Here is a 26655-nt window from a genome sequence, read left to right on the forward strand (position 1 = left end):
GAAGGGGGGATTTTTCCAGTTCTTAGAATCTCAGTGAAGATGATGTTCAAGATCGATGCCCAGAGCTTAGAGTTAGCTTTTATTACAGTATTTGATAAGCCGTCAGGACCAGGGCCCTTGAAGTTTTGAGCTTTGAGATGTTCATTATTAAATTTAAGCTCTACGGAGAGACCGGGTAACCGCATGTCCCTTATCGAGGGACTCTCTTTATTATAAATCGCATATAAAGCTGAAAAATGCTTTATCCAATTCTGTTCACTTACTGGGTTTGCCTGTAATATGAGTTGGGGGACATGTGCAGATTGATTAAGTAATTGCCATATTGATCTTGAGCTTTTCGATGTTAGGACTTTCAACATGTTCTCACTGTCATTCTGGTACATGAGTGACTTCCTTCCTGTTACCCAGTTTTTATATGCTGTCTTCAAGTGTCAGATCACATCCAGATAGTTACGGACTTTCAGCTTTCTTTGTTCTCTTATAGCTCTCCGTAAGATGTTTTTCCAGTGCTTCAGCTCCACGTCAAAGGCATGTTTGTGAACAAGTGAGGATTTTTCCCCTCTATTTTTAGGTTTGGAGAATGGTTACAGCGACGTGACATAACACCCCTCTGTGCGATTTATATCAGGATTTAGGGGCACCCTAAATTTTAAACAGTAGTGCAGACTGTGTAATGAGTCCTTGGTGAGATACAGGGGGTAATTCATAGAATTGTGTGCAGTAATGCAATAATGTAGTAGGTGGGTTTTATTAGGTACTTATAAAGGGGGTAATTCATAGAATTTAGCGCACAAATGGCGCACGTGGCCGGCGCATAGAGTGTGCGTGCGAATCTCTGCGCCAGCTGCGGGCGCTAAAATCCATTTCCGTGCACAGCGTATTCATGGATTTTAGCTTCCAAAACTAGCCGTGGCGCACAGTGGCGCAGCGACCCTGCAGCAGGGCCAGTTACGCCCCCAGAATGCCCCTCGCACAAGGAAAAGCCATCAAAATCCCCAATCCAGCGCAAAAGGCTGCGCTAACCCTGTACCAATATACAGGGCCGCCACACAGCACACGGCAAGCGGGAAACGTATATTACTGGGGTTCGCGGGAAGTCTCACACACGATAGGCCCTGTGTGAGTGGGGTACGTGTATTCCAGGGGTGCACGGGAGGTTTCACACGTGATCGGAGCGGGGTACGTGTAAATCGGGGGTGCGTGGGAAGTTCCACATGCGATTGGCCCTGTGCAAGTGGGGTACGTGTATTCCTAGGGTGCGCGGGAAGTTTCACACGCGATAGGCCCTGTGCGAATGGGGTACGTGTATTCCTGGGGTGCGTGGGAGGTTTCACACGTGATCGGAGCGGGGTACGTGTAAATCGGGGGTGCGTGGAAAGTTCCACAAGCGATTGGCTCTGTCCGAGTGGAGTACGTGTATTCCTGGGGTGCGTGGGAAGTTTCACATGCTATAGGCCCTGTGCGGGTGGGGTACGTGTATTCCTGGGGTGCGCGGGAAGTTTCACACGCGATAGGCCCTGTGCGAGTGGGGTACACTGTATTCCTGGGGTGCGCGGGAAGTTTCACACGCGATAGGCCCTGTGCGAGTGGGGTACGTGTATTCCTGGGGTGCGCGGGAGGTTTCACATGCGATCAGAGCGGGGTACGTGTAAATCGGGGGTGTGCGGGAAGTGCCACACGCGATTGGCCCTGTGCGAATGGGTTACACGTATTCATGGGGTGCGCGGGAAGTTTCACACGTGATAGGCCCTGTGCGAGCGGGGTATGTGTAAATCGGGGGTGCGCGGGAAGTTCCACACGCGATTGGCCCTGTGCGAGTGGGGTACGTGTATTCCTGGGGTGCACGGGAAGTTTCACACGCGATAGGCCCTGTGCGAGTGGGGTACATGTATTCCTGGGGTGCGCGGGAAGTTTCACACACGATAGGCCCTGTGCGAGTGGGGTACGTGTATTCCTGGGGTGCGTGGGAAGTTTCACATGTGATAGGCCCTGTGCGAGTGGGGTACACGTATTCCTGGGGTGCACGGGAAGTTTCACACACGATAGGCCCTGTGCGAGTGGGGTACGTGTATTCCTGGGGTGCGTGGGAAGTTTCACACGTGATAGGCCCTGTGCGAGTGGGGTGCGTGTATTCCTGGGGTGCGCGGGAAGTTTCACACGCGATCGGTGCGGGGTATGTGTAATTCGGGGGTGCGCGGGAAGTTTCACATGCGATTTTTCTGTCAGAGCGCGGTACGTGAATTTCGGGGGTGCGCGGGTAGTCCTACCCGTGAATTGGCAGTGTGGGTCCTCCCAGGTGTTCCCTCTACACCCTCCACAGCCCCTGCAGGCAGCCCACACCACAGGGGACTGCCCTGCACCCCTGGTCATGTCCCGCAGGCAGCCCATCCACCATGGGCATGCCCCCTAGCCAAGCCACATGTCACCTTGCACTACTGATCACCAACTCATGTCCCCCAGCACCCCTACCCCCAGCAGTCAGGGTAACCTGCCAGCAGACCCCCACTCATGTCCCACATATGTCCCCAGCACCCCCACCTCCCAGCAGTCAGGGTCACCTGCCAGCAGGCCCCCACTCATGTCCCACTCATGTCCCCCAGCACCCCCACCCCCCAGCAGTCAGGGGAACCTGCCAGCAGGCCCCCACTCATGTCCCCCAGCACCCCCACCCCCCAGCAGTCAGGGTCACCTGCCAGCAGGTCCCCACTCATGTCCCACACATGTCCCCCAGCACCCCCACCCCCCAGCAGTCAGGGTCACCTGCCAGCAGGCCCCCACTCATGTCCCCCAGCACCCCCACCTCCCAGCAGTCAGGGTCACCTGCCAGCAGGCCCCCACTCATGTCCCACTCATGTCCCCCAGCACCCCCACCCCCCAGCAGTCAGGGGAACCTGCCAGCAGGCCCCCACTCATGTCCCCCAGCACCCCCACCCCCCAGCAGTCAGGGTCACCTGCCAGCAGGCCCCCACTCATGTCCCCCAGCACCCCCACCTCCCAGCAGTCAGGGGCACCTGCCAGCAGGCCCCCACTCATGTCCCCCAGCACCCCCACCTCCCAGCAGTCAGGGGCACCTGCCAGCAGGCCCCCACTCATGTCCCACACATGTCCCCCAACACCCCCACCCCCCAGCAGTCAGGGGCACCTGCCAGCAGGCCCCCACTCATGTCCCACTCATGTCCCCCAGCACCCCCACCCCCAGCAGTCAGGAGCAACTGCCAGCAGGCCCCCACTCAAGTCCCACTAATGTCCCCCAACACCCCCACCCCCCAGCAGTCAGGGGCACCTGCCAGCAGGCCCCCACTCATGTCCCACTCATGTCCCCCAGCACCCCCACCCCCCAGCAGTCAGGGGCAACTGCCAGCAGGCCCCCACTCAAGTCCCACTAATGTCCCCCAACACCCCCACCTCCCAGCAGTCAGGGGCACCTGCCAGCAGGCCCCCACTCATGTCCCCCAGCACCCCCACCTCCCAGCAGTCAGGGGCACCTGCCAGCAGGCCCCCACTCATGTCCCACACATTTCCCCCAGCACCCCCACCCCCCAGCAGTCAGGGTCACCTGCCAGCAGGCCCCCACTCATGTCCCCCAGCACCCCCACCTCCCAGCAGTCAGGAGCACCTGCCAGCAGGCCCCCACTCATGTCCCACACATGTCCCGCAACACCCCCACCCCCCAGCAGTCAGGGGCACCTGTCAGCAGGCCCCCACTCATGTCCCACTCATGTCCCCCAGCACCCCCACCCCCCAGCAGTCAGGGGCAACTGCCAGCAGGCCCCCACTCAAGTCCCACTAATGTCCCCCAACACCCCCACCCCCCAGCAGTCAGGGGCACCTGCCAGCAGGCCCCCACTCATGTCCCACTCATGTCTCCCAGCACCCCAACCCCCCAGCAGTCAGGGGCATCTGCCAGCAGGCCCCCACCCATGTCCCCCTGCCCCCACGTCATGACGATCCTCAATCATGGGCCTAATGGCCAGCCACATCACACCCCATGCCACCCCAGCCCAAAGACCCAACCAAGTATTGCATCCACCCACATAGAAATGCCCATTACATGATACAACCCGAATGGCAAGTATGTAAATGAACACATGTCCGTCACACACACACAATGGGTGCAAGTGAATGTGAAAACCCACATCATGACATGCATGAAATCAATGAGAGAATACCACACACCGATGTATGAAACAAAAATGTATTGAATCCAAAATGAATGCAATGAAAAGTAAACACACAATAATGTGAAGAAGAAATAAAATGCAGCATGTCCAGAAAATAATCAAAAATATGAAATCAGAATCCAAACAAGTCCAAATGAAAATGTGTCCAAAGTCTCAGTCCAACAAAGCAAATCCAAGGGAAAAAAATAAGTGAAATCCATTGCTCCATGGTGAAATGAAAAGAAAAAAAAGAAAATCCACTGTTCAACTATACACAAATCACCAATCCAGGGTCCATGAGCCCAACAAATGAAATGATACCTACAAAAAAGACTACCTAATAAAGAACTATATACAAAAATGTGGTGTATTGTCCAATTGCCCCAAAATAAACAAAAACAGTAAGGAAACCTAACACTATCTAACTATTTACAATGGTAGCGGGCTAGTCCGACAGCTCACTTATTGATGTCCCGGGCCAGGGCATCATCGAACTCCCGCTCAATGTCCTGGAGGCGGTCCTCTTCCATGGCCCCGAGGGTTCGCAGGGACGATAACATGTTCACCTCCAACTCCCTGCGAATTGCCTCGAGGCACTCGGCCCGCCTCAGGGCCCTCCGCATGGAGTTCTCTGCCCTGACCATTGTGAGCCGTGCCTCTTCCGCCCGCTGCCGCTCCGCATCTATGGCGTAGCCCAACTGCTGCCACACGGAAGACACTTGAAATCCTGGGTCCTCCTGCCTTTTGGCCGATGCCTGCCCCTCCGATGTTGAAGGCTCCGAGCCATCATTGCTCCCACCATGTTGCTGCTGCTGTGCCTGTGCCTGCGCCCTGGCTCTTGCTGCCTGCACATCCTCCTCCGGCTGGGGTGCAGTTGTCGTGGTGGCCACCTCTGCTGTACGTCTGACTCCCGACTGTGGCAGGGATATGTCCTCCACCAGCCTGGCCACTGTTTCAGGGGCAGCTCCACAGGGTACCAGGTGACACATGGGTGGGAAGATGGCATGGAGGACGACTGGCCCGTAGGGGGTTCAGGTGAGGAGGGGGTCGCAAGAAGGTCCAGCACACGGAGGAATCCAACACCGGTGACCCGTCCCAGTAGGTCAACCTGGTCAAAGAGGCATGCAAGACGACGTGCAGTCTCTCCACAAAAAGACTGCAGGTCACCTTGCATGCCCCGTTGACGCAACGCTATCCCACTCAGGATAGGCTCAACACGGTCCCGGATAGCCACTTCTGCAGGGAGAGGAAGGCCAGTTGTTGTGTGCTCAACCCCTCCCTGAAAACGGGTCGGGACGTAGGCATCCCTGCTGGTGCCAGATGATGCAGTGACAGGATCAGGGACAGGATTACACACAGGCACCTCCGCGGCGGCCTGTGCTTCCTGTCCCTGCCCCTGCACTGCACCACTAGCACCAGTGGAATCCCCACCTCCAGACCCCGTATGTGCCCCTTCCACAGCCTCCTCATCCACCAAACCCCCCACCAACCTGGATGACTCCGTGCCATCTTCCTCCGTTGGGCCCTGTGGGGTCTCATCTGCCCCTTCTGCTGCCGAGGAGTCCACATCCAACCTCTGCCTCTTGGACCTATCCTCGGCAGCTGCGGCTTGGGACGCGGCACCAGACTCCTCACTCCCCGATGAGATGACAATCTGGGAGGGGAGCCGGGCCTTGCGTCTCCGGCTGGTGGTACGATCCCTGCCGCTGTGTTCCACAGCAAAATCTCTGCCCTCTTCATCAGTTGACGCTGCAGACAGTGAGAGATAAAACACAGACATCAGGGCACTGTACAATGGACTGATACACACATGACAGTTGCACATGAGTGGCAGTGTCAAACTTCAGACATGGCATCACACTCCACAACACAAATGTCATTTCAACTCACACACATGAGCATTTCCACAGCAATATTGCACCAGGCTGCAACATCAATACACATACAACAGCATGAACAGCCGAAGGTGAGCCTGACATCACATGAAACACAGGGAGTGCACTAGGCACACACACACGCCACCACACTTACATGCATGTCTACATCTCCTCCAACTGTCGCAGTGATGCGATCGCCATACATGTCACATCTGGCATTCAGCCTTCTACATATCAGTGTCACGTGCATCCATGTTGCATCACAGTTGCACACTTGTCAAATACACACACATGCACATATACACAGTGCCGATACATGCAGCAGGAACCACCATCCATGTGTGACACCACAACCATGCCAACGTACATACACAAAAATTCAAACATGTGTGCTACCACAACTGCATTTGCACAGCATGCTTACCAACACATACACCATCGATGTGTCTCACACCTAAGAGGACTCACATGTGGCAGCCTCACGCCCCTGTTCATACACATCCCTACATGGCCCTACGAAAACACATGTGCAACCTGCACACTACTGGCACACCACCACACGCACAGCGTCCAATCAGTATGCATGTACACTTACCGCTCGACTCCAGACGGGTCTGCCTCTCAAGGACCTGGACGTGGAGCGCTGGGCATATGTGTTACAGGACCCTCATCTGGTGGTCGGACAGGTAGCCCCACGCCCCTTGGCATCCGCTGCCTTCAAGAGGCGCCGGGCCTTGTTGAGGGTCCTGGACCTGAAGTACTCCCAGCTCTTCTTGACATGGTGTAAGTCGCGGACTGCCACCCCCTCCGCGTTGATGGCAGTCACGATGTCCATCCAGATCCTGGTCCGTCCTTCATGGTCGGCGCGCAAACTTCCAAAGAGGGCATCATACTGCCCCAGGACTTGCTCCACCGGGACACCAACTTCCCTGGCACTGAAGCTCAAGATCGATGCCCAGAGCTTAGAGTTAGCTTTTATTACAGTATTTGATAAGCCGTCAGGACCAGGGCCCTTGAAGTTTTGAGCTTTGAGATGTTCATTATTAAATTTAAGCTCTACGGAGAGACCGGGTAACCGCATGTCCCTTATCGAGGGACTCTCTTTATTATAAATCGCATATAAAGCTGAAAAATGCTTTATCCAATTCTGTTCACTTACTGGGTTTGCCTGTAATATGAGTTGGGGGACATGTGCAGATTGATTAAGTAATTGCCATATTGATCTTGAGCTTTTCGATGTTAGGACTTTCAACATGTTCTCACTGTCATTCTGGTACATGAGTGACTTCCTTCCTGTTACCCAGTTTTTATATGCTGTCTTCAAGTGTCAGATCACATCCAGATAGTTACGGACTTTCAGCTTTCTTTGTTCTCTTATAGCTCTCCGTAAGATGTTTTTCCAGTGCTTCAGCTCCACGTCAAAGGCATGTTTGTGAACAAGTGAGGATTTTTCCCCTCTATTTTTAGGTTTGGAGAATGGTTACAGCGACGTGACATAACACCCCTCTGTGCGATTTATATCAGGATTTAGGGGCACCCTAAATTTTAAACAGTAGTGCAGACTGTGTAATGAGTCCTTGGTGAGATACAGGGGGTAATTCATAGAATTGTGTGCAGTAATGCAATAATGTAGTAGGTGGGTTTTATTAGGTACTTATAAAGGGGGTAATTCATAGAATTTAGCGCACAAATGGCGCACGTGGCCGGCGCATAGAGTGTGCGTGCGAATCTCTGCGCCAGCTGCGGGCGCTAAAATCCATTTCCGTGCACAGCGTATTCATGGATTTTAGCTTCCATAACTAGCCGTGGCGCACAGTGGTGAAGCGACCCTGCAGCAGGGCCAGTTACGCCCCCCAGAATGCCCCTCGCACAAGGAAAAGCCATCAAAATCCCCAATCCAGCGCAAAAGGCTGCGCTAACCCTGTACCAATATACAGGGCCGCCACACAGCACACGGCAAGCGGGAAACGTATATTACTGGGGTTCGCGGGAAGTCTCACACACGATAGGCCCTGTGTGAGTGGGGTACGTGTATTCCAGGGGTGCACGGGAGGTTTCACACGTGATCGGAGCGGGGTACGTGTAAATCGGGGGTGTGTGGGAAGTTCCACATGCGATTGGCCCTGTGCAAGTGGGGTACGTGTATTCCTAGGGTGCGCGGGAAGTTTCACACGCGATAGGCCCTGTGCGAATGGGGTACGTGTATTCCTGGGGTGCGTGGGAGGTTTCACACGCGATCGGAGCGGGGTACGTGTAAATCGGGGGTGCGTGGAAAGTTCCACAAGCGATTGGCTCTGTCCGAGTGGAGTACGTGTATTCCTGGGGTGCGTGGGAAGTTTCACATGCTATAGGCCCTGTGCGGGTGGGGTACGTGTATTCCTGGGGTGCGCTGGAAGTTTCACACGCGATAGGCCCTGTGCGAGTGGGGTACACTGTATTCCTGGGGTGCGCGGGAAGTTTCACACGCGATAGGCCCTGTGCGAGTGGGGTACGTGTATTGCTGGGGTGCGCGGGAGGTTTCACATGCGATCAGAGCGGGGTACGTGTAAATCGGGGGTGTGCGGGAAGTTCCACACGCGATTGGCCCTGTGCGAATGGGTTACACGTATTCATGGGGTGCGTGGGAAGTTTCACACGTGATAGGCCCTGTGCGAGCGGGGTATGTGTAAATCGGGGGTGCGCGGGAAGTTCCACATGCGATTGGCCCTGTGCGAGTGGGGTACGTGTATTCCTGGGGTGCACGGGAAGTTTCACACGCGATAGGCCCTGTGCGAGTGGGGTACATGTATTCCTGGGGTGCGCGGGAAGTTTCACACACGATAGGCCCTGTGCGAGTGGGGTACGTGTATTCCTGGGGTGCGTGGGAAGTTTCACATGTGATAGGCCCTGTGCGAGTGGGGTACACGTATTCCTGGGGTGCGCGGGAAGTTTCACACGCGATAGGCCCTGTGTGAGCGGGGTATGTGTAAATCGGGGGTGCGCGGGAAGTTCCACACGCGATTGGCCCTGTGCGAGTGGGGTACGTGTATTCCTGGGATGCGTGGGAGGTTTCACACGCGATAGGCCCTGTGCGAGTGGGGTACGTGTATTCCTGGGGTGCACGGGAAGTTTCACACACGATAGGCCCTGTGCGAGTGGGGTACGTGTATTCCTGGGGTGCGTGGGAAGTTTCACACGCGATAGGCCCTGTGCGAGTGGGGTGCGTGTATTCCAGGGGGTGCGCGGGAAGTTTCACACGCGATCGGTGCGGGGTATGTGTAATTCGGGGGTGCGCCGGAAGTTTCACACGCGATTTTTCTGTCAGAGCGCGGTACGTGAATTTCGGGGGTGCGCGGGTAGTCCTACCCTTGAATTGGCAGTGTGGGTCCTCCCAGGTGTTCCCTCTATACCCTCCACAGCCCCTGCAGGCAGCCCACACCACAGGGGACTGCCCTGCACCCCTGGTCATGTCCCGCAGGCAGCCCATCCACCATGGGCATGCCCCCTAGCCAAGCCACATGTCACCTTGCACTACTGATCACCAACTCATGTCCCCCAGCACCCCTACCCCCAGCAGTCAGGGTAACCTGCCAGCAGGCCCCCACTCATGTCCCACACATGTCCCCAGCACCCCCACCTCCCAGCAGTCAGGGTCACCTGCCAGCAGGCCCCCACTCATGTCCCACTCATGTCCCCCAGCACCCCCACCCCCCAGCAGTCAGGGGAACCTGCCAGCAGGCCCCCACTCATGTCCCCCAGCACCCCCACCCCCCAGCAGTCAGGGTCACCTGCCAGCAGGTCCCCACTCATGTCCCACACATGTCCCCCAGCACCCCCACCCCCCAGCAGTCAGGGTCACCTGCCAGCAGGCCCCCACTCATGTCCCCCAGCACCCCACCTCCCAGCAGTCAGGGGCACCTGCCAGCAGGCCCCCACTCATGTCCCACACATTTCCCCCAGCACCCCCACCCCCCAGCAGTCAGGGTCACCTGCCAGCAGGCCCCCACTCATGTCCCCCAGCACCCCCACCTCCCAGCAGTCAGGGGCACCTGCCAGCAGGCCCCCACTCATGTCCCACACATGTCCCCCAACACCCCCACCCCCCAGCAGTCAGGGGCACCTGCCAGCAGGCCCCCACTCATGTCCCACTCATGTCCCCCAGCACCCCACCCCCCAGCAGTCAGGGGCAACTGCCAGCAGGCCCCCACTCAAGTCCCACTAATGTCCCCCAACACCCTCACCCCCCAGCAGTCAGGGGCACCTGCCAGCAGGCCCCCACTCATGTCCCACTCATGTCTCCCAGCACCCCAACCCCCCAGCAGTCAGGGGCATCTGCCAGCAGGCCCCCACCCATGTCCCCCTGCCCCCACGTCATGACGATCCTCAATCATGGGCCTAATGGCCAGCCACATCACACCCCATGCCACCCCAGCCCAAAGACCCAACCAAGTATTGCATCCACCCACATAGAAATGCCCATTACATGATACAACCCGAATGGCAAGTATGTAAATGAACACATGTCCATCACACACACACAATGGGTGCAAGTGAATGTGAAAACCCACATCATGACATGCATGAAATCAATGAGAGAATACCACATACCGATGTATGAAACAAAAATGTATTGAATCCAAAATGAATGCAATGAAAAGTAAACACACAATAATGTGAAGAAGAAATAAAATGCAGCATGTCCAGAAAATAATCAAAAATATGAAATCAGAATCCAAACAAGTCCAAATGAAAATGTGTCCAAAGTCTCAGTCCAACAAAGCAAATCCAAGGGAAAAAAATAAGTGAAATCCATTGCTCCATGGTGAAATGAAAAGAAAAAAAAGAAAATCCACTGTTCAACTATACACAAATCACCAATCCAGGGTCCATGAGCCCAACAAATGAAATGATACCTACAAAAAAGACTACCTAATAAAGAACTATATACAAAAATGTGGTGTATTGTCCAATTGCCCCAAAATAAACAAAAACAGTAAGGAAACCTAACACTATCTAACTATTTACAATGGTAGCGGGCTAGTCCGACAGCTTACTTATTGATGTCCCGGGCCAGGGCATCATCGAACTCCCGCTCAATGTCCTGGAGGCGGTCCTCTTCCATGGCCCCGAGGGTTCGCAGGGACGATGACATGTTCACCTCCAACTCCCTGCGAATTGCCTCGAGGCACTCGGCCCGCCTCAGGGCCCTCCGCATGGAGTTCTCTGCCCTGACCATTGTGAGCCGTGCCTCTTCCGCCCGCTGCCGCTCCGCATCTATGGCGTAGCCCAACTGCTGCCACACGGAAGACACTTGAAATCCTGGGTCCTCCTGCCTTTTGGCCGATGCCTGCCCCTCCGATGTTGAAGGCCCCGAGCCATCATTGCTCCCACCATGTTGCTGCTGCTGTGCCTGTGCCTGCGCCCTGGCTCTTGCTGCCTGCACATCCTCCTCCGGCTGGGGTGCAGTTGTCGTGGTGGCCACCTCTGCTGTACGTCTGACTCCCGACTGTGGCAGGGATATGTCCTCCACCAGCCTGGCCACTGTGTCAGGGGCAGCTCCACAGGGTACCAGGTGACACATGGGTGGGAAGATGGCATGGAGGACGACTGGCCCGTAGGGGGTTCAGGTGAGGAGGGGGTCGCAAGAAGGTCCAGCACACGGAGGAATCCAACACCGGTGACCCGTCCCAGTAGGTCAACCTGGTCAAAGAGGCATGCGAGACGACGTGCAGTCTCTCCACAAAAAGACTGCAGGTCACCTTGCATGCCCCGTTGACGCAACGCTATCCCACTCAGGATAGGCTCAACACGGTCCCGGATAGCCACTTCTGCAGGGAGAGGAAGGCCAGTTGTTGTGTGCTCAACCCCTCCCTGAAAACGGGTCGGGACGTAGGCATCCCTGCTGGTGCCAGATGATGCAGTGACAGGATCAGGGACAGGATTACACACAGGCACCTCCGCGGCGGCCTGTGCTTCCTGTCCCTGCCCCTGCACTGCACCACTAGCACCAGTGGAATCCCCACCTCCAGACCCCGTATGTGTCCCTTCCGCAGCCTCCTCATCCACCAAACCCCCCACCAACCTGGATGACTCCGTGCCATCTTCCTCCGTTGGGCCCTGTGGGGTCTCATCTGCCCCTTCTGCTGCCGAGGAGTCCACATCCAACCTCTGCCTCTTGGACCTATTCTCGGCAGCTGCGGCTTGGGACGCGGCACCAGACTCCTCACTCCCCGATGAGATGACAATCTGGGAGGGGAGCCGGGCCTTGCGTCTCCGGCTGGTGGTACGATCCCTGCCGCTGTGTTCCACAGCAAAATCTCTGCCCTCTTCATCAGTTGACGCTGCAGACAGTGAGAGATAAAACACAGACATCAGGGCACTGTACAATGGACTGATACACACATGACAGTTGCACATGAGTGGCAGTGTCAAACTTCAGACATGGCATCACACTCCACAACACAAATGTCATTTCAACTCACACACATGAGCATTTCCACAGCAATATTGCACCAGGCTGCAACATCAATACACATACAACAGCATGAACAGCCGAAGGTGAGCCTGACATCACATGAAACACAGGGAGTGCACTAGGCACACACACACGCCACCACACTTACATGCATGTCTACATCTCCTCCAACTGTCGCAGTGATGCGATCGCCATACATGTCACATCTGGCATTCAGCCTTCTACATATCAGTGTCACGTGCATCCATGTTGCATCACAGTTGCACACTTGTCAAATACACACACATGCACATATACACAGTGCCGATACATGCAGCAGGAACCACCATCCATGTGTGACACCACAACCATGCCAACGTACATACACAAAAATTCAAACATGTGTGCTACCACAACTGCATTTGCACAGCATGCTTACCAACACATACACCATCGATGTGTCTCACACCTAAGAGGACTCACATGTGGCAGCCTCACGCCCCTGTTCATACACATCCCTACATGGCCCTACGAAAACACATGTGCAACCTGCACACTACTGGCACACCACCACACGCACAGCGTCCAATCAGTATGCATGTACACTTACCGCTCGACTCCAGACGGGTCTGCCTCTCAAGGACCTGGACGTGGAGCGCTGGGCATATGTGTTACAGGACCCTCATCTGGTGGTCGGACAGGTAGCCCCACGCCCCTTGGCATCCGCTGCCTTCAAGAGGCGCCGGGCCTTGTTGAGGGTCCTGGACCTGAAGTACTCCCAGCTCTTCTTGACATGGTGTAAGTCGCGGACTGCCACCCCCTCCGCGTTGATGGCAGTCACGATGTCCATCCAGATCCTGGTCCGTCCTTCATGGTCGGCGCGCAAACTTCCAAAGAGGGCATCATACTGCCCCAGGACTTGCTCCACCGGGACACCAACTTCCCTGGCACTGAAGCTGGTGGCCCTCTGCCTCTCTGGCTGGGGGTTGCCAGTGGTGCCAGATGGTGTTGTGCCCGACATGGCAACCCCAGAGGCAGGAGTGGGTGGGCAACTGGGTCCTGGGGCTGGGCTGTGGAGCGATGGTATCCCAGTCGGGAGTCTTCGGTTCCAGCAGGGGTGGTCACAGCAACTGCACCCCTGGCTGACGTGCAGGCAGCAAATAGCAGGGCACGTGGGCATCAGGCAGTCAGGCAGCAGCAGATGGCAGGTGGGAGCGTGCTCGGGGCTGTGGGGGGCAGTAATTCAGCCTTCTGGGCAGAAGCGTGGTCTTCCGTGTGTTGTTGCGTGGCCAGCTTGATACGGAGTGATTTGGCACGTGAAAATCTTGCACGTCAGCGTGTAATTCGAGGAAAGGCCCTTAGCGTGTAAGCGCTTCTGTGATGTGACTCGCGCGGGCGTTTCCCTCGTGATGCGGCAGCGCACGTGGAAAAACTGCAGGTCTGCGTGTGGATGCGTGTAATCCGAGGAAAGGGCCTACGTGCTTACGTGACGTGACGCGCGTAGGCCCTTTCCATCAACACAGGTGCATGTTCATCGTACACATCCGAAAACTGCACGTCCGAGTGTCAGCTTGTGTAATTGGAGGAAAGGGCCTTAGCACATACACGCGTAAGTGACGCTGTATGTGTGGCCCGCTTTAAAAGGTAGGTGTAGGACCCCATTCCCTTGTACGTGCTTTTCGTAGAGAGCGAGTGGGTGAATTCTGTACTTCTTGTCGGTTCACACGCAATTACTTCACAGCGTTTCAAGTTCGTACTCCCTGTTACCTCTGACAGCGTTCTTTATTCTTTGTGGGCCTATTTCCTCAAACAGCGTTCACTTCTTCTTTTGTCCTGTCTCCTCAGACAGCGTACAATTCTTCTTTTGGCGGGGGTGTTGCCAACGCACACACGTGCGTCTTTTTCACATTCTTTTTCCAGGCAGACGGTGAGTCGCACACTTATTTACCAACTGTGCTTGCCCCGTGTGTCGCGTACCCCTTCAGAGGTCATTGTAGGCTGCGTGTATTACGCGTATGCTTATTTTTGTGTTTCTGGGTGCCACAGCATAGTGCGGGTTCATTTTTTCACGCACGTGGTCTACGAGGGGTTGCGTGCACGTTATTTTTTTATTTTGGGCTGCCTGTGCGTTGCGTGACCCGTCATCTTTCCCCAGGGGTCACAGACAGCCTTGTTAGAGCACTAGGGTACGAATTCCATCTAGTACCCTACCCCATTCACCCCCAATTGCCCAGGACAATAGTTTACTGCTACTCCTATACGCACAACAACATCTGTGCCATGGTTGGGAGGCGACCAAGTGGTAAGGGAGACAAAGGTGGCCGACCTTCAAAAGGTGGGTGTGGTGGGCGCCGTAGGGGACGTGGCTGGGATTTGCAGGGTGCCCCCAGACCTTCATGTGTGGAGGACCAATCAGGGACACCCATGCCCCCCCCCATAGTTGAAGGAAACGTGGCTGACACCATCCCAGCTCAGCCCTTGTTGGACTAGCCCATTGTGGCACCTGAGCTGGCACAGGATGACTCCCAGGCTGACTTCCAGGTCAGCAAGTCTAGGCCACGTGTGGCGGTGCAAGTTGGTGTCACCAAGCCACGTGGATCTGGGGCAGCTATGTCATCTGCTGCCCCAAGTAGGCAGGGTGGGGAGGCTGCAGGGGCAGCTGCAGCTCCATCCAGCCCAGCTCTGAGTCTCCCAGCCAGGACAGAGTCATTCCAGGTCCATCAAACTGACGTTCCCCCTGCCCACATCACACTTCTGCCAATGCCTTTACCAAGGCCTATGGTCATTGTGCATTCGCACACTCCTACTACCCAGTCCACCGGTGCTTCTGCCCCTACTGACCAGAGCGGCGTAAGCCACTCAGGCTCCGCTCCACATTTGAAAAAGAGAAGAAGGGTGCTCTGGCACAACAGGCTCAGACCCCAGTCACGGCTACACACTCCGGCATGTCAAGGAACTTGATGCACCTGTGACCTATGTGTCGGCACATAGCCACAAAATGTTGGTGACTGCAGGGTGCAAGACCACACCTGGTCAATGTAGGGCACACTGGCAGACCATCGCGGACCGCATAAGTGCCCTTGGATTTGTGAGGCGCACAGCTGATGATTGCTACAAGCGGTGGAATGACCTGAAAGGCAGAGCAAAGAACAAGCTGGCCTCAAATCATGCCGCTACTCTGGTGACTGGCGGTGGGTCTCCACAAGAGGACAACGAACTCACTGAACATGAGTCTGTTGCTGGGACCTTCATCACAGAGGAACAGATCCAAGGTGTGGAGGACTACCCGATTACGAGGCATTGTCCGGTGAGTGCCCATGTGTGTGTGTGTAATCCATGTGTATGTTGTTTGGGTGACGGGTTCTGATTGAGTGCCAGGTGAGGGTGTGTACTCCTGAGTGTTATGAGTCACCCATTTGCTTCCTCCCATACATTCATGTGCCTTGGATTTGGGTATGACTGTATCTCTTCTGCCCACAGTTTCCAATTATGCCCAGATTAATGCACTTTACCTTGAACTGTCATCTTGCAACTACATTGGTCAGATTTTGTAAGTGTGCATTCAGGCTGATTGTTTCCACTCTCCCATTTTTAGTACACATAATTTTGCCCTATTGCACCATATGTGATATGCTTCGGTCATTGTTTACAGCCCACACTGGGACACTACCTTTACCTGGTTATGTTAATGATTACACCATTCAGGCCAATGGAGTATTGGGCTGCAGACATTTTTTATTACGGCCTGTTTGCATGTGGAAGATGACAGGTGTTTCCTGTAATGTTAAAGTGACCAACCATTGATCAGCCCACACTGACTGTGTTATTGGACACTGGATGTGTTTCAGTGTGTGGCACATGCATATTTTGCAACACTATTCAGCATCAATCTTCGCATCATGTCGATGTGACATGGATGTGTGACAGTACTCATTCACTGACATATTGCTGTAGTTTTGTAATTTACCGTGGCTATGCTACATGACATCTGTGTGGTGGCATGTGGCATGTATGTGTATTGGACATGCCACTCACAGCCTGATGTGTGATGCCAGTGCTACCAAACATGCTGCAAATGTGTTGCATATCCATCTTGCTCTCCCCACTGTCTGCCTTTTTGACTCCATTTCCAACTCTTTGACAATGCATACATGGCAGGGTTATAGTCATGTGGGACATGTGTAATTCATGTACTGGATCTCCGGCTTGTCACGGCCTATGTGTGTGCTATGGTGCTCATGCCTGTTTCCATTTGTTGTCATTCATGTTTTTGCAGGTGATGACGCACTTGGTGCTGTTGAGGTTGAGGAGATGGTGCACACCCAGGAGGAATCTCAGTCACGACCGGGCACCATTGGGGGACGTGGTGTGGTGGTCGGTGAAAACCCAATCTTACTGCAGACCATACTGTCCAAGGGTGCCTCTGGGTGCACCTCCCCAGACCTCTATTCAGGTGCTGAGTCGGATGATGAGACTTATGTGCAGTCGCAGGTAAGTGTTTCTGGCAGGGATTGTGTTCTGTCCAACCACCCTGGACCAGGGGTAGAACCCACTATGGGGATGTCAGTGTTGGTAGGTCTGCCTTTGGCGGTTACGGATGCAGGGTCACACTCCACAGCATCTGATCCTGTTCCTGGGCCAGCAGATCAGAGGGGGAATGCAGTCCTGCAGCCTCAGGCAGTGCCAGCACAGCAAGGTGCTGATCGCCTTGCCCCAAACAGGTGTGATGCCCGTCGATGCGGTAGCCGTGCGCCACCAGGCAATACTGTATGGGAAATCTCCATGTACAGTATGGCAACCCAACAGGCAGCATCAGTAGAAATGATGGCTCAGGCAATGGAGAGGGTGGCTACTTCCATTATCCCCCCTGAAAGGCAGATGGAGCAACAACAGCAGGCAACAGACTCCATTTGCCAATCACACAGGGAAGACATGTTGGCGTCCAACAGGGACCGACGGGCAGCACTGGAGACTCTGCGTGAATCCATATCAATAGAGTCCCAGGGCCACAGGGAAGCCCTGAGAGTAGAACTCCATAACCTCAGGCAGAGTCTGCTTGAACTTGAGGCTTCCCGAAATGTTAGGGCAGAACAGCAGCTGGAGCAGCTCACACGTTCGCTCTCAGCTGAGCTGCATACAACACGTGAGGCGATCCGGGCATCACGCGAGGCCATGCGTGCAGAAATGCAGGCAACCCGTGATGTGCTGCATGGAGATCTCCGCACTTTAATCCTCCAGAATCAGACCTTCCAGACCCGCATGCTTGCTGCCATGGATGACCATACCAAGGCTTTGCGTGGGCTGCCTCCCATAGTGCCACCGCCTCCTGATGCAGCAGCAGAGGATGAGCAGAGCGACAGCAGTTCTTCCACAATGTCATAACCGTGCAGGCCATGAGCCCAAGGAGGTATTTTTTTTTCTCGCAACATCCACGCAGGTGGGTGTTGGTGTGCACCCAGTCCTCGAACCTCCTGGGTGGCCTCCCCCGCACCCCCTGGCACCCACATGCCATTTTTGATTTTTTTTTTTACAGTGTGTTGCCTTGTGTGGCTCCCGTGGGCATCCACTGTATTCCGGCTGGGCACATGCAGGCTTGTCCTGAGTTTGGGTTAGATGCTTGGGTTCGTGAGACACACACCCCTCCTGCTTCCCGTTTCCATGGGCTTGCAAAGGGTGTGACCAAGTGACAGTGAATTACACAGTGACGTTGGGCTCCCATGAGCTGTGTGGGCAGTCTGTAGTCAATACTGTGTAGACATCCCTAGTGGATATTGTTGTTGTATTGTACACTGCATGATGTATTGATATGTGCTTGTGCATCCATGTCTTCCTCCTAATCTGCAGGTTCCTTCCTCATGTCTTCACAAGGCCGTCTACTTTGCAGATGCAGTTCATGTTGTATGCAGTACACTGAGACATTTGCGTGGCAGCAACACTCTACAGTTGTAAGGGGTCGATTTGCTGGCGTATTCAGGTTGTAAGACTACCACTACTTGAACTTAGTACTGTCATGTTTTTGCATTTTTCCATGGTGTGTTGCAGCATTGTGTTGGTGGTAAGTATTTGGTAATGTGTGCTGTTAGTTATACATTACTGGGAGCATATTGTGTGTGGGCAGTTTCCATTAGGGACAGTGTACTTTGTGAGACTTGTGTCAGGTCTTGTGTATTGCTTTGTTTGCTTTCACATTGCATGACATGCCATCGTGTGTTTGGTGGTGGAGCTGGGGAGAGGTTTGGTGACATGGCGCTGTTCTCATGTTGTATTTAGCAAGGGGGTAATGAATTTCGCAGCATAGATGTATGCCTTTTGATGACACAGCATTGGTGGTGTTTGAGTAGGTAGGGATGCACACAATGTAACACTTCCAGGTGACCAATCTCAGGATGTTATGGTTGTGACAGTTGAGTGTCCCTTATGTCATCATCATTGATTGTCTGCTGGTATGTGCCAGGGCTGTGTGCACTCCACAGAGGTGTGATTTTAGGTGAAGTAATTAGCCACCAGCTGCGTACGGGCTGCCTCACCATATGCCCTTTCCCCTCCCATGTGCAGCGGGCATGCATGTGGTTGAGGATTTGGGGGCACCACCATGTCCACCGGCAGGCCCTGGCGTGTTGCAACGTTGTGCAGGACACATGCTGCCACTATGATCCTGCACACTACTGGGGGAGTGTATAACAGCTGCCCACCAGAGCGGTCAAGGGAGCGAAAGCGTGACTTCAGCACTCCGAATGTGCGCTCCACTATGCCCCGGGTTGCAATATGGGCTGTGTTGTATCTTACCTCGGGTGGTGTGGTGGGGTTCCGAATTGGCATCATCATGTGGGTGCTCAGAGGGTAGGCACTGTCCCTGGGGAGGTGGTGATGGGTATCATTAGTGGGGTTGTGACATTACTCAGTATCTGACATGCATGCATCTGCAGTGGCATTTATACTCACCAAGCAGCCACGTATTGCCATGCCGCCCAGCTTCTAGGTCCCGGTTTAGGGTTGACATTCTGTAAATGAAACTGTCATGGGTGGACCCTGGATAGTTGGCATATACTGAGGTGATGATTCCCTTGGCATCACATACTACCTGCACGTTGATGGAATGCCAGTGCTTGCGGTTTCTATAGATGTGCTCAGATGCCCTGAGGGACGTAGAGCCACATGGGTGCAGTCAATGGCACCTAGCACTTTGGGCAATTGTGCCACCCCATAGAAATCCTGGACGGCAGCCTGCCTTTCTGCAGGTGTTCTGGGCAGGTATATGTGCCTGCAGACGATTGGGCGTGCAGTTATGATGGCAAAACACCTGGTGTAGGCAGCGTGACTGCGTGGTCTGTGACACCCCCCCCACTATAGCACTTGTCCGCTGAAATGATCCAGTGGCCAAGAAGTGCAGTACATTGAGGACCTTCTCCAGGGGGCTGAGTGCTTAGGAGCACAGGGTGGCTGATGTGAGGTCATCCTCCCACTCACTCACCAGGTTGAGTATTATTTGAGGTGGAAACCTGTGCCTCTCCTACACCTGGTCATCAGGCATCCCAAAAAGGCTGGTTTTGGGTGTAAAAATTCTGGGCCTGACTATCCTCCTCCTCCTCCTGCGGTATTCCACGACCACTGCTGCAAGGAATGGTATATTCATCTTGGCGTCTGAGCTTGTTTGTTGTTTGTGCGGGTCCACGTACGCCTGCTTCCTGCTGGGGTACGTGTTTCCGGATTAGCACGTCTTTTTTGGCGCACGCATTAGCCCCGTTCGATTCCATGAATACGTGTTGTAGACACGCGTCTGGCCGTTCCGCGCATTTGCCTCCTGTACTTCCCCCGTGACACCCACATTTTCACACCTTGTTCCCCATTCTGCGTGTTACGCCCCCTGTTCTGCCTACTTTTGTTGTGTGCGCTGCGCTATGTGCGCTTTCGCTGTGCGCTTAGCGCACGCTGTTTGGAGACCTGTGCGCCATGCAGAATTTTAGCGCACATCCAGGGATTTACACGCACACGGACTTCCATGAATCGCTGTGCGCGGGTTTCACTGCGATTTTCGCACTTGCACTGCGATTCGCACGCTTTCGCACGCTTGCACCAAAAATGTCAGAGCACATTAATTCCATGAATCGGCCTGTCAATCTGTTACGCCCACCAGGTAGGAGGTTTTTAAATGATATGAGGAAGTAAGAGTGAGGTCACAATGTCGAAATAGAAAGTATATTGTGCCTCCTATTGTAATAAATATATTTAACATTGGCCTACGCCAAGCTGCTTGAAAGTCGCTTGCGAAAGAAATCTGTGTTGCAAGGTCCTGACCTTAAATCCATGTAGGCCGCCATTTTAGGTCAAACCGCCATTTTAGGATTTGTTGTGTAAAAGTCACCCTGTGAGCTAAAATGGTGGACGATGTCATTGCAAAATACAACATGGCCGTCTTGACCTCTGTACATAGCTAATGCGTAATCTGCCTGCAAGCCACTTGTTGAGGTCATGAACTGAGACCTTGGGCCTCATTACACGGTAGGCGGTAGGGATTTAACGTTACCGGTAATGGAATACCGGTAATGTTAAATCCCCATCCAAATTATGACCTGGCTCACCGCTATTTGCGGTACCGCTAAGTACGGTGCCACTAATAGCGGCCAGTCCACGGGCGCGTGACCCTCGAGTCCGTAATTTACGCCATGCTGCTATTAGCACATCATCACAAGCCAGGCGGACGTGCCAATAGCGGCATGGAAAAGCACCCAAAACCCCTTACCGCCATGGCGCTAATGCCGCCATCGCGAACCACCCATTAAGAGAACTGAGCAGTTTTCCCACCTGCCACAAGTGGACACAATCAGCACAGGTGGAGGCAATGGAGACTCAGGCAGCACAAAAGGAGCACACCACACCCCTTCCCACACCAAGATGGTTCCAATACTAGCAGCATTACATGGGCTGGAGGACATGATCGCAGCGCAGCAGCAGCAGCAGCAGGCAGCACAGAGGAGACGCAGGAAGAGGAGGGCAATACAGGCACAGCAAGCACCACCACGGCACCTAATCATACCACAGAGGCACCCACCAATCCCCTGGATCAGAGCCAATCCATTTAACCTAACCCATAGCAGATACACACCCTGTACCGTCTGGACCGGGATATCATAACCAGCATTGTGGACATGATACACAACGACATTGTGAGCCTCATAGACATCCGAACTGCCATCCCCCCTCTACTCAAGGTGGTGACTGTGCTCCACTTCCTGGCCACAGGCACTTACCAGCATACGGTGGGGCAGATGCATGGCATCTCACAACCAGTATTCTCACGCACGCTGACCCAGGTACTCGATGCCCTCCTGAAGCATGCACCTGAACACATATTCATGCCACGGACTGCCCAGGAGCTTGCAAACACCAAAGTTGGCTTCTATGCACTGGCAGGCATCCCAAGTTGCATCAGGGCAATCGACTGTACCCATGTGGAATTGGTGGTCCCGCATCACAATGAAGTAGTGTACCGAAACAGGAAGCAATTCCACTCCATCAATGTCCAAATGGTATGTGACGCCAACAAGATAATCACTCATTGCTGTGCCCAATTTCCTGGATCAACCCATGATTCCATGGTCCTGCGGAACTCAACTATCCCACGCTACATGGAGTGACAAGCCGGACAACGTTCGTGGCTACTTGGTGAGTAGCAGGGCAAGCACATGGCAGTGTGATTGGGGGGGGGAGATACATACTCCGATTGGGTGTAGCTTGTTGCACATACAGATGTACGCCAACATCCATCTGGGTAGGCCCAAAACGTACCAGAGATGAATGGACATGCAAGTGTGAGCCACATAACATTGATGACAAACCAGGTCTAGAAAAATCAAACATCCATCCACATTGCACAACATTCCACACCTCAAAATACACAAATCTCATACATGCCACCAACATAGTCCTACAAAATGAGCACAGCACAACAGCAATAATGCATTGTGGCCTTGAATGCATGCAAAGGGATCACCCCTGGCCATATCATTACACCACGCACTTATAGCAAAACTCAAGTGAGGCCTCTCAGCATGGCAACATCAATGATGGAATGGCAGTACACCAGCAGTGTGATACCAAATCTGCCTAGGACCAAGGAACCCCTAACACAGGGCTTCAGCCAGGACATGTCCATTACTGTTGTAGGCATTGACGGGGCATGTGTACTTGCAGGGTCACCCATACCTTTGCACATTCCAGTCACACAGTCTGCATGTATGCTGTTAATTGTGCACTTCAATCACAATGCAAATTAAAAAAGCCTGAAATGAACTGGCCGCACTTGAGCTGAACAGTAACAGGTCCCCATTTGTCCCCCCATACAGGTGATGCTGGCTATCCCCTGAAGAGGTGGCTCCTTACCCCTGTACGGAACCCACAGAACAGGCACGAGGAGGAATACAATTGTGCACATACCCGTACATGCAACGTGATTGAGCAGACTTTTGGCCTTTTGAAGACATGGTTTAGGTGCATGAGTAGGTCTGGTGGCTCTCTCCTGTATGGCCATGAGAAGGTGGCCAAGATCACCATGGCATGTGTCATGCTGCACAATATGTGTATCAGACGGAATGTGCCACTGCCCCCTGATGTTGAAATGGAAGCACCTGATGAGGATGATGATGGTGATGAGGACGGAGGTGAAGGGGATGCAGGACATGCAAGAGGGGATGGTCAAGAGGGACGTGCTGTGAAACAACATCTGATCAACCAAATATTCTGAATAACGTGTTTTTTTACTGTAACATGGATATGGGTATGAATGCACTGGTGTATGTTTGGAAGTACGCAATGGACCCTGTCGCCAATAAAGTACACACCAATGAAGATGTCCAAGCCTGTGTTTTGATCAGACACCAGTGTATTAATTAACGGAAAGATGAAAAAGTGCATGTCCCCAAACATCCCACCACCCTTCCACCCACCCCCCACAACAGACCCATAACACCCTTCCACCCACCCCCTACAACAGACCCATAACACCCTTCCACCCACCCCTCACAACATACCCATAACACCCTTCCACCCACCCCCCACAACAGACCCATAACACCCTTTCCCCCACCCCCCACAACAGTTCCTCATGTGTCTGCCACTATGTTTGCGTCGGGCCATGCACGCAGAAGCTTGGCCATAAACTCCCTATTGGCCATTGTCTGCAGCAGCATTTGGAGGCTGGCTAGACATGCGCCTGGTGGTGCGTGTGGAGCAGCGGAGGGGGCTTGTCTGCGTTGAACCGGCCGATGACGACGTGGCTGACTGTCCTGGTGGTGTGAAGTGGCGGTCCATTGTGTCTGCTATTCGAATGAGGACCTCCCTAAGCCTGCCTATCGCCTCACACAGCCTGTCTATACAGGCCTCCATCCTCTCCCTGGAGTGCCTTGCCGTCTCCACAATCTCCTTCCTGAGATGGGCAGCCTCCTCCACATGCTGGCCAACCAGCACAGTTAGTTCCTGTTGACGCTGGCTGATGGTGGCCAGGTCGAGGGCAGTGCTGGGTGCTGGTGGAGTGGCTGCTGTGCCCTCAGATGCATCCATGTCAGCAGGTGAAGCCACCGTGGGGGACATTGAGCCTAGAATGTTGTCCTCGCCAGTGGCATCAGACCCAGGTGTCTGGAGTGGTGATGGCTCAGGGGATCAGAGGGGGTTGGGGTGTGCATCTCCATTGTGACATCTGTTGTGTCCTCAACATCAGATAGTGGGGCAGTGGCTGCTGCCTCTCCTGCGGAGCTTGGCACAGCTGATGGTGGGCCCTCCGTGGCTGGGATTGGTGGTTGTGGGTTCACCTCCGGTGGTGGGGCTGTAGTTAGTGGTGTGGCTACTTCTATCCTGGCAGTGGCACTCCTCCGATGCTTCACACTCATCATGTGGAACCTTCCCCCCTTGCCCCTTGATGTCGTAGGGGTGTCCTCAGAGTCCTGTGCCCTTGGTCTCTTACTTGCAGGGGGCACCTGGGATGCATTTCCGGCATCCTCACCATCTGTATGTGAGCCTGTCAGGGACAAGAAGGGGGATGGCATTGGTTACGTTTCTATGTACTTTATGCAGAATACATCAATAATGCAGTTGTGGCCATTGGGACTTCATTGTTGGGGATGCAGGTGATGTGTCAGTTCAGTGCCTCATCCATGCATGGTTGTGTTTGGCATTTGTCTCTGGTGATGTGTGCATGTGTGCGTGTTTGGGTCTGACACTGACATGGGCAGGGATGGATGCATGTGTGGATGTTTGTCCATCCATGAGATAATTCTGGGCTCACATTTGGGGGGACCAGTACATTCACATAGCATCCTGTCATGTGTACACTCACCTCCATCTGAAGTGGTTGCCACGCCATGCTCCATAGTGCTGACTCCCTCAATGCATTCCACTCCGATTAGGTTTGCACAGGTCTCCTCCCATTTCTTTAGTTTGATGGGTGAACCGGATCCACCTGCAGTGGCTATTCTGTGGTTTTCGGCAAGGATGCTTCTCACCCGCAGTCTGAGGTCGTCCCACCTTTTCCTGCACTCACGCACATTGCGGGTGGTGGTGCCCACTGCACTAATTTTCACCGCAACTTTATCCCAGATTGTCTTTTTTTTTATAAGTGTCTCCCGCCGCATGTCATTAGCAAAGACAACGGCGGCATTGTTAGCCAGGGTCTGTGTCAGCATGATCAGCTCCTCTGAGGTGAACTTTTCTTTCCGCTGCCTGTCGGTGCTTTTTTTCAATGCCTTGGGCATGTTGAGGGTGTCCCTGATGATTTGCGACTGCAACCTACTCCAAACAGGTCCAGGGGGCAGAGGATGGCAATGGATTGTGTTTTTAAAGATGGCCGCCGTGCTCTTTCCCGTTCCTGTGCGATGACGCTATTTCCGGTTCCGCAATTTAACGGTCACCGCTAATAGCAGCGTGAGGGCGGAGGTGCTATCTGCACTTTCGTCGAGGGCGGTAAGTGACTTTTTGGGGTCTTTAGCGGCATGGCGGTAGGGTCATTACCGGCATGGCGCTAAGCTCGTGTCCGCGTACTCGTAATGGTACGCTATTAGCGCCCTCTTGCGAGGGTGGACACGTTAAAAGCGCCATGCCGGTAATTGGAGATTTTTACCGCACAAAGTGTAATGAGGCCCCTTGTCCTTCACTGAACTATGTGTAGAAGGATTTCTCGTGCAATGAAAACTATTCCACGAGCATATGTCGAGACAATGTATTCAAATACTGAACAAAGAACATCTGTTTAACTACATTGTACTAATGTTTAAGAAGGCCTGCATGGAAAACTTTAAAATACACAGTTATTGCATACGCTTGTTGATACATGTATTAAAGGCAAACCAGTTATATGCGGTTATTTGAGACTTGGCACAAACCCTAGATCGGTGATATATTGAAAGGAATATTAACCCGAAGTGGGGCTGGGAATCGTGCCCACAAAATGTATAAAAAGCGAATGCATTCTAATGTACAGCGTCTCTCACTGAACACACTGAACCACGCTGGAGGTTGTTGTGTTGTACTGAGGGCCGATAGCTATCTGATTTTGCTCTGTTTTTGTAATTGGATTCAGTATAGAATAAAGTACTTTGTATGTTCATTTGCAACCCGTGTCTGGTGTATTTTCCTTTTGGGGTACTCAGCCTCGATATTCTTTTTCTGTTTTCACAACAAGCCCATGTGAGTATTAATTGGTCATGGTCACTCTGTGATTGCTTGCGAATTTCGAGCTTCTTAACTAGTAAAAATGTATTTGAATTGGTATAGAGGTAATTAATGGTGGATTCTTGGTCCATCCATCGCCAGGTCGGTCTATGTGGGACACCTCCCTCCACTGAACCATTCAGCATATATAAATGATAGTTTGCCATAATTGCTGACCATCTATCAATTATTAGCATTTCTTGAGGTGAGGTTTTTTGAAAACAGTGTATATTTCGGTCGCCTACAAGCATAGTCGCAGAGGTGGAGCCGTCTAATGCAATTAGGTTCAGAAGGAATTCAATGTCAGAGAAAAAACCATTGGGAGATATAGCTGCTCGATTCCAATACACATTTATCAGTGCAATTGTGTATGAATTAATGCAAATTTTTACTAGTTGCATATACTCATTAGGAACGGCCCATTCAACAATTGAAAGTCCCAGAGATGTTTTTACTGCAGTAATCACACCTGCATTGATCTGCCTTT

Source organism: Ambystoma mexicanum, chromosome 4p, assembly GCF_040938575.1.
Source record: "Ambystoma mexicanum isolate Mex_15411 chromosome 4p, UKY_AmexF1_1, whole genome shotgun sequence".
Classification (NCBI taxonomy): Eukaryota; Metazoa; Chordata; class Amphibia; order Caudata; family Ambystomatidae; genus Ambystoma; species Ambystoma mexicanum.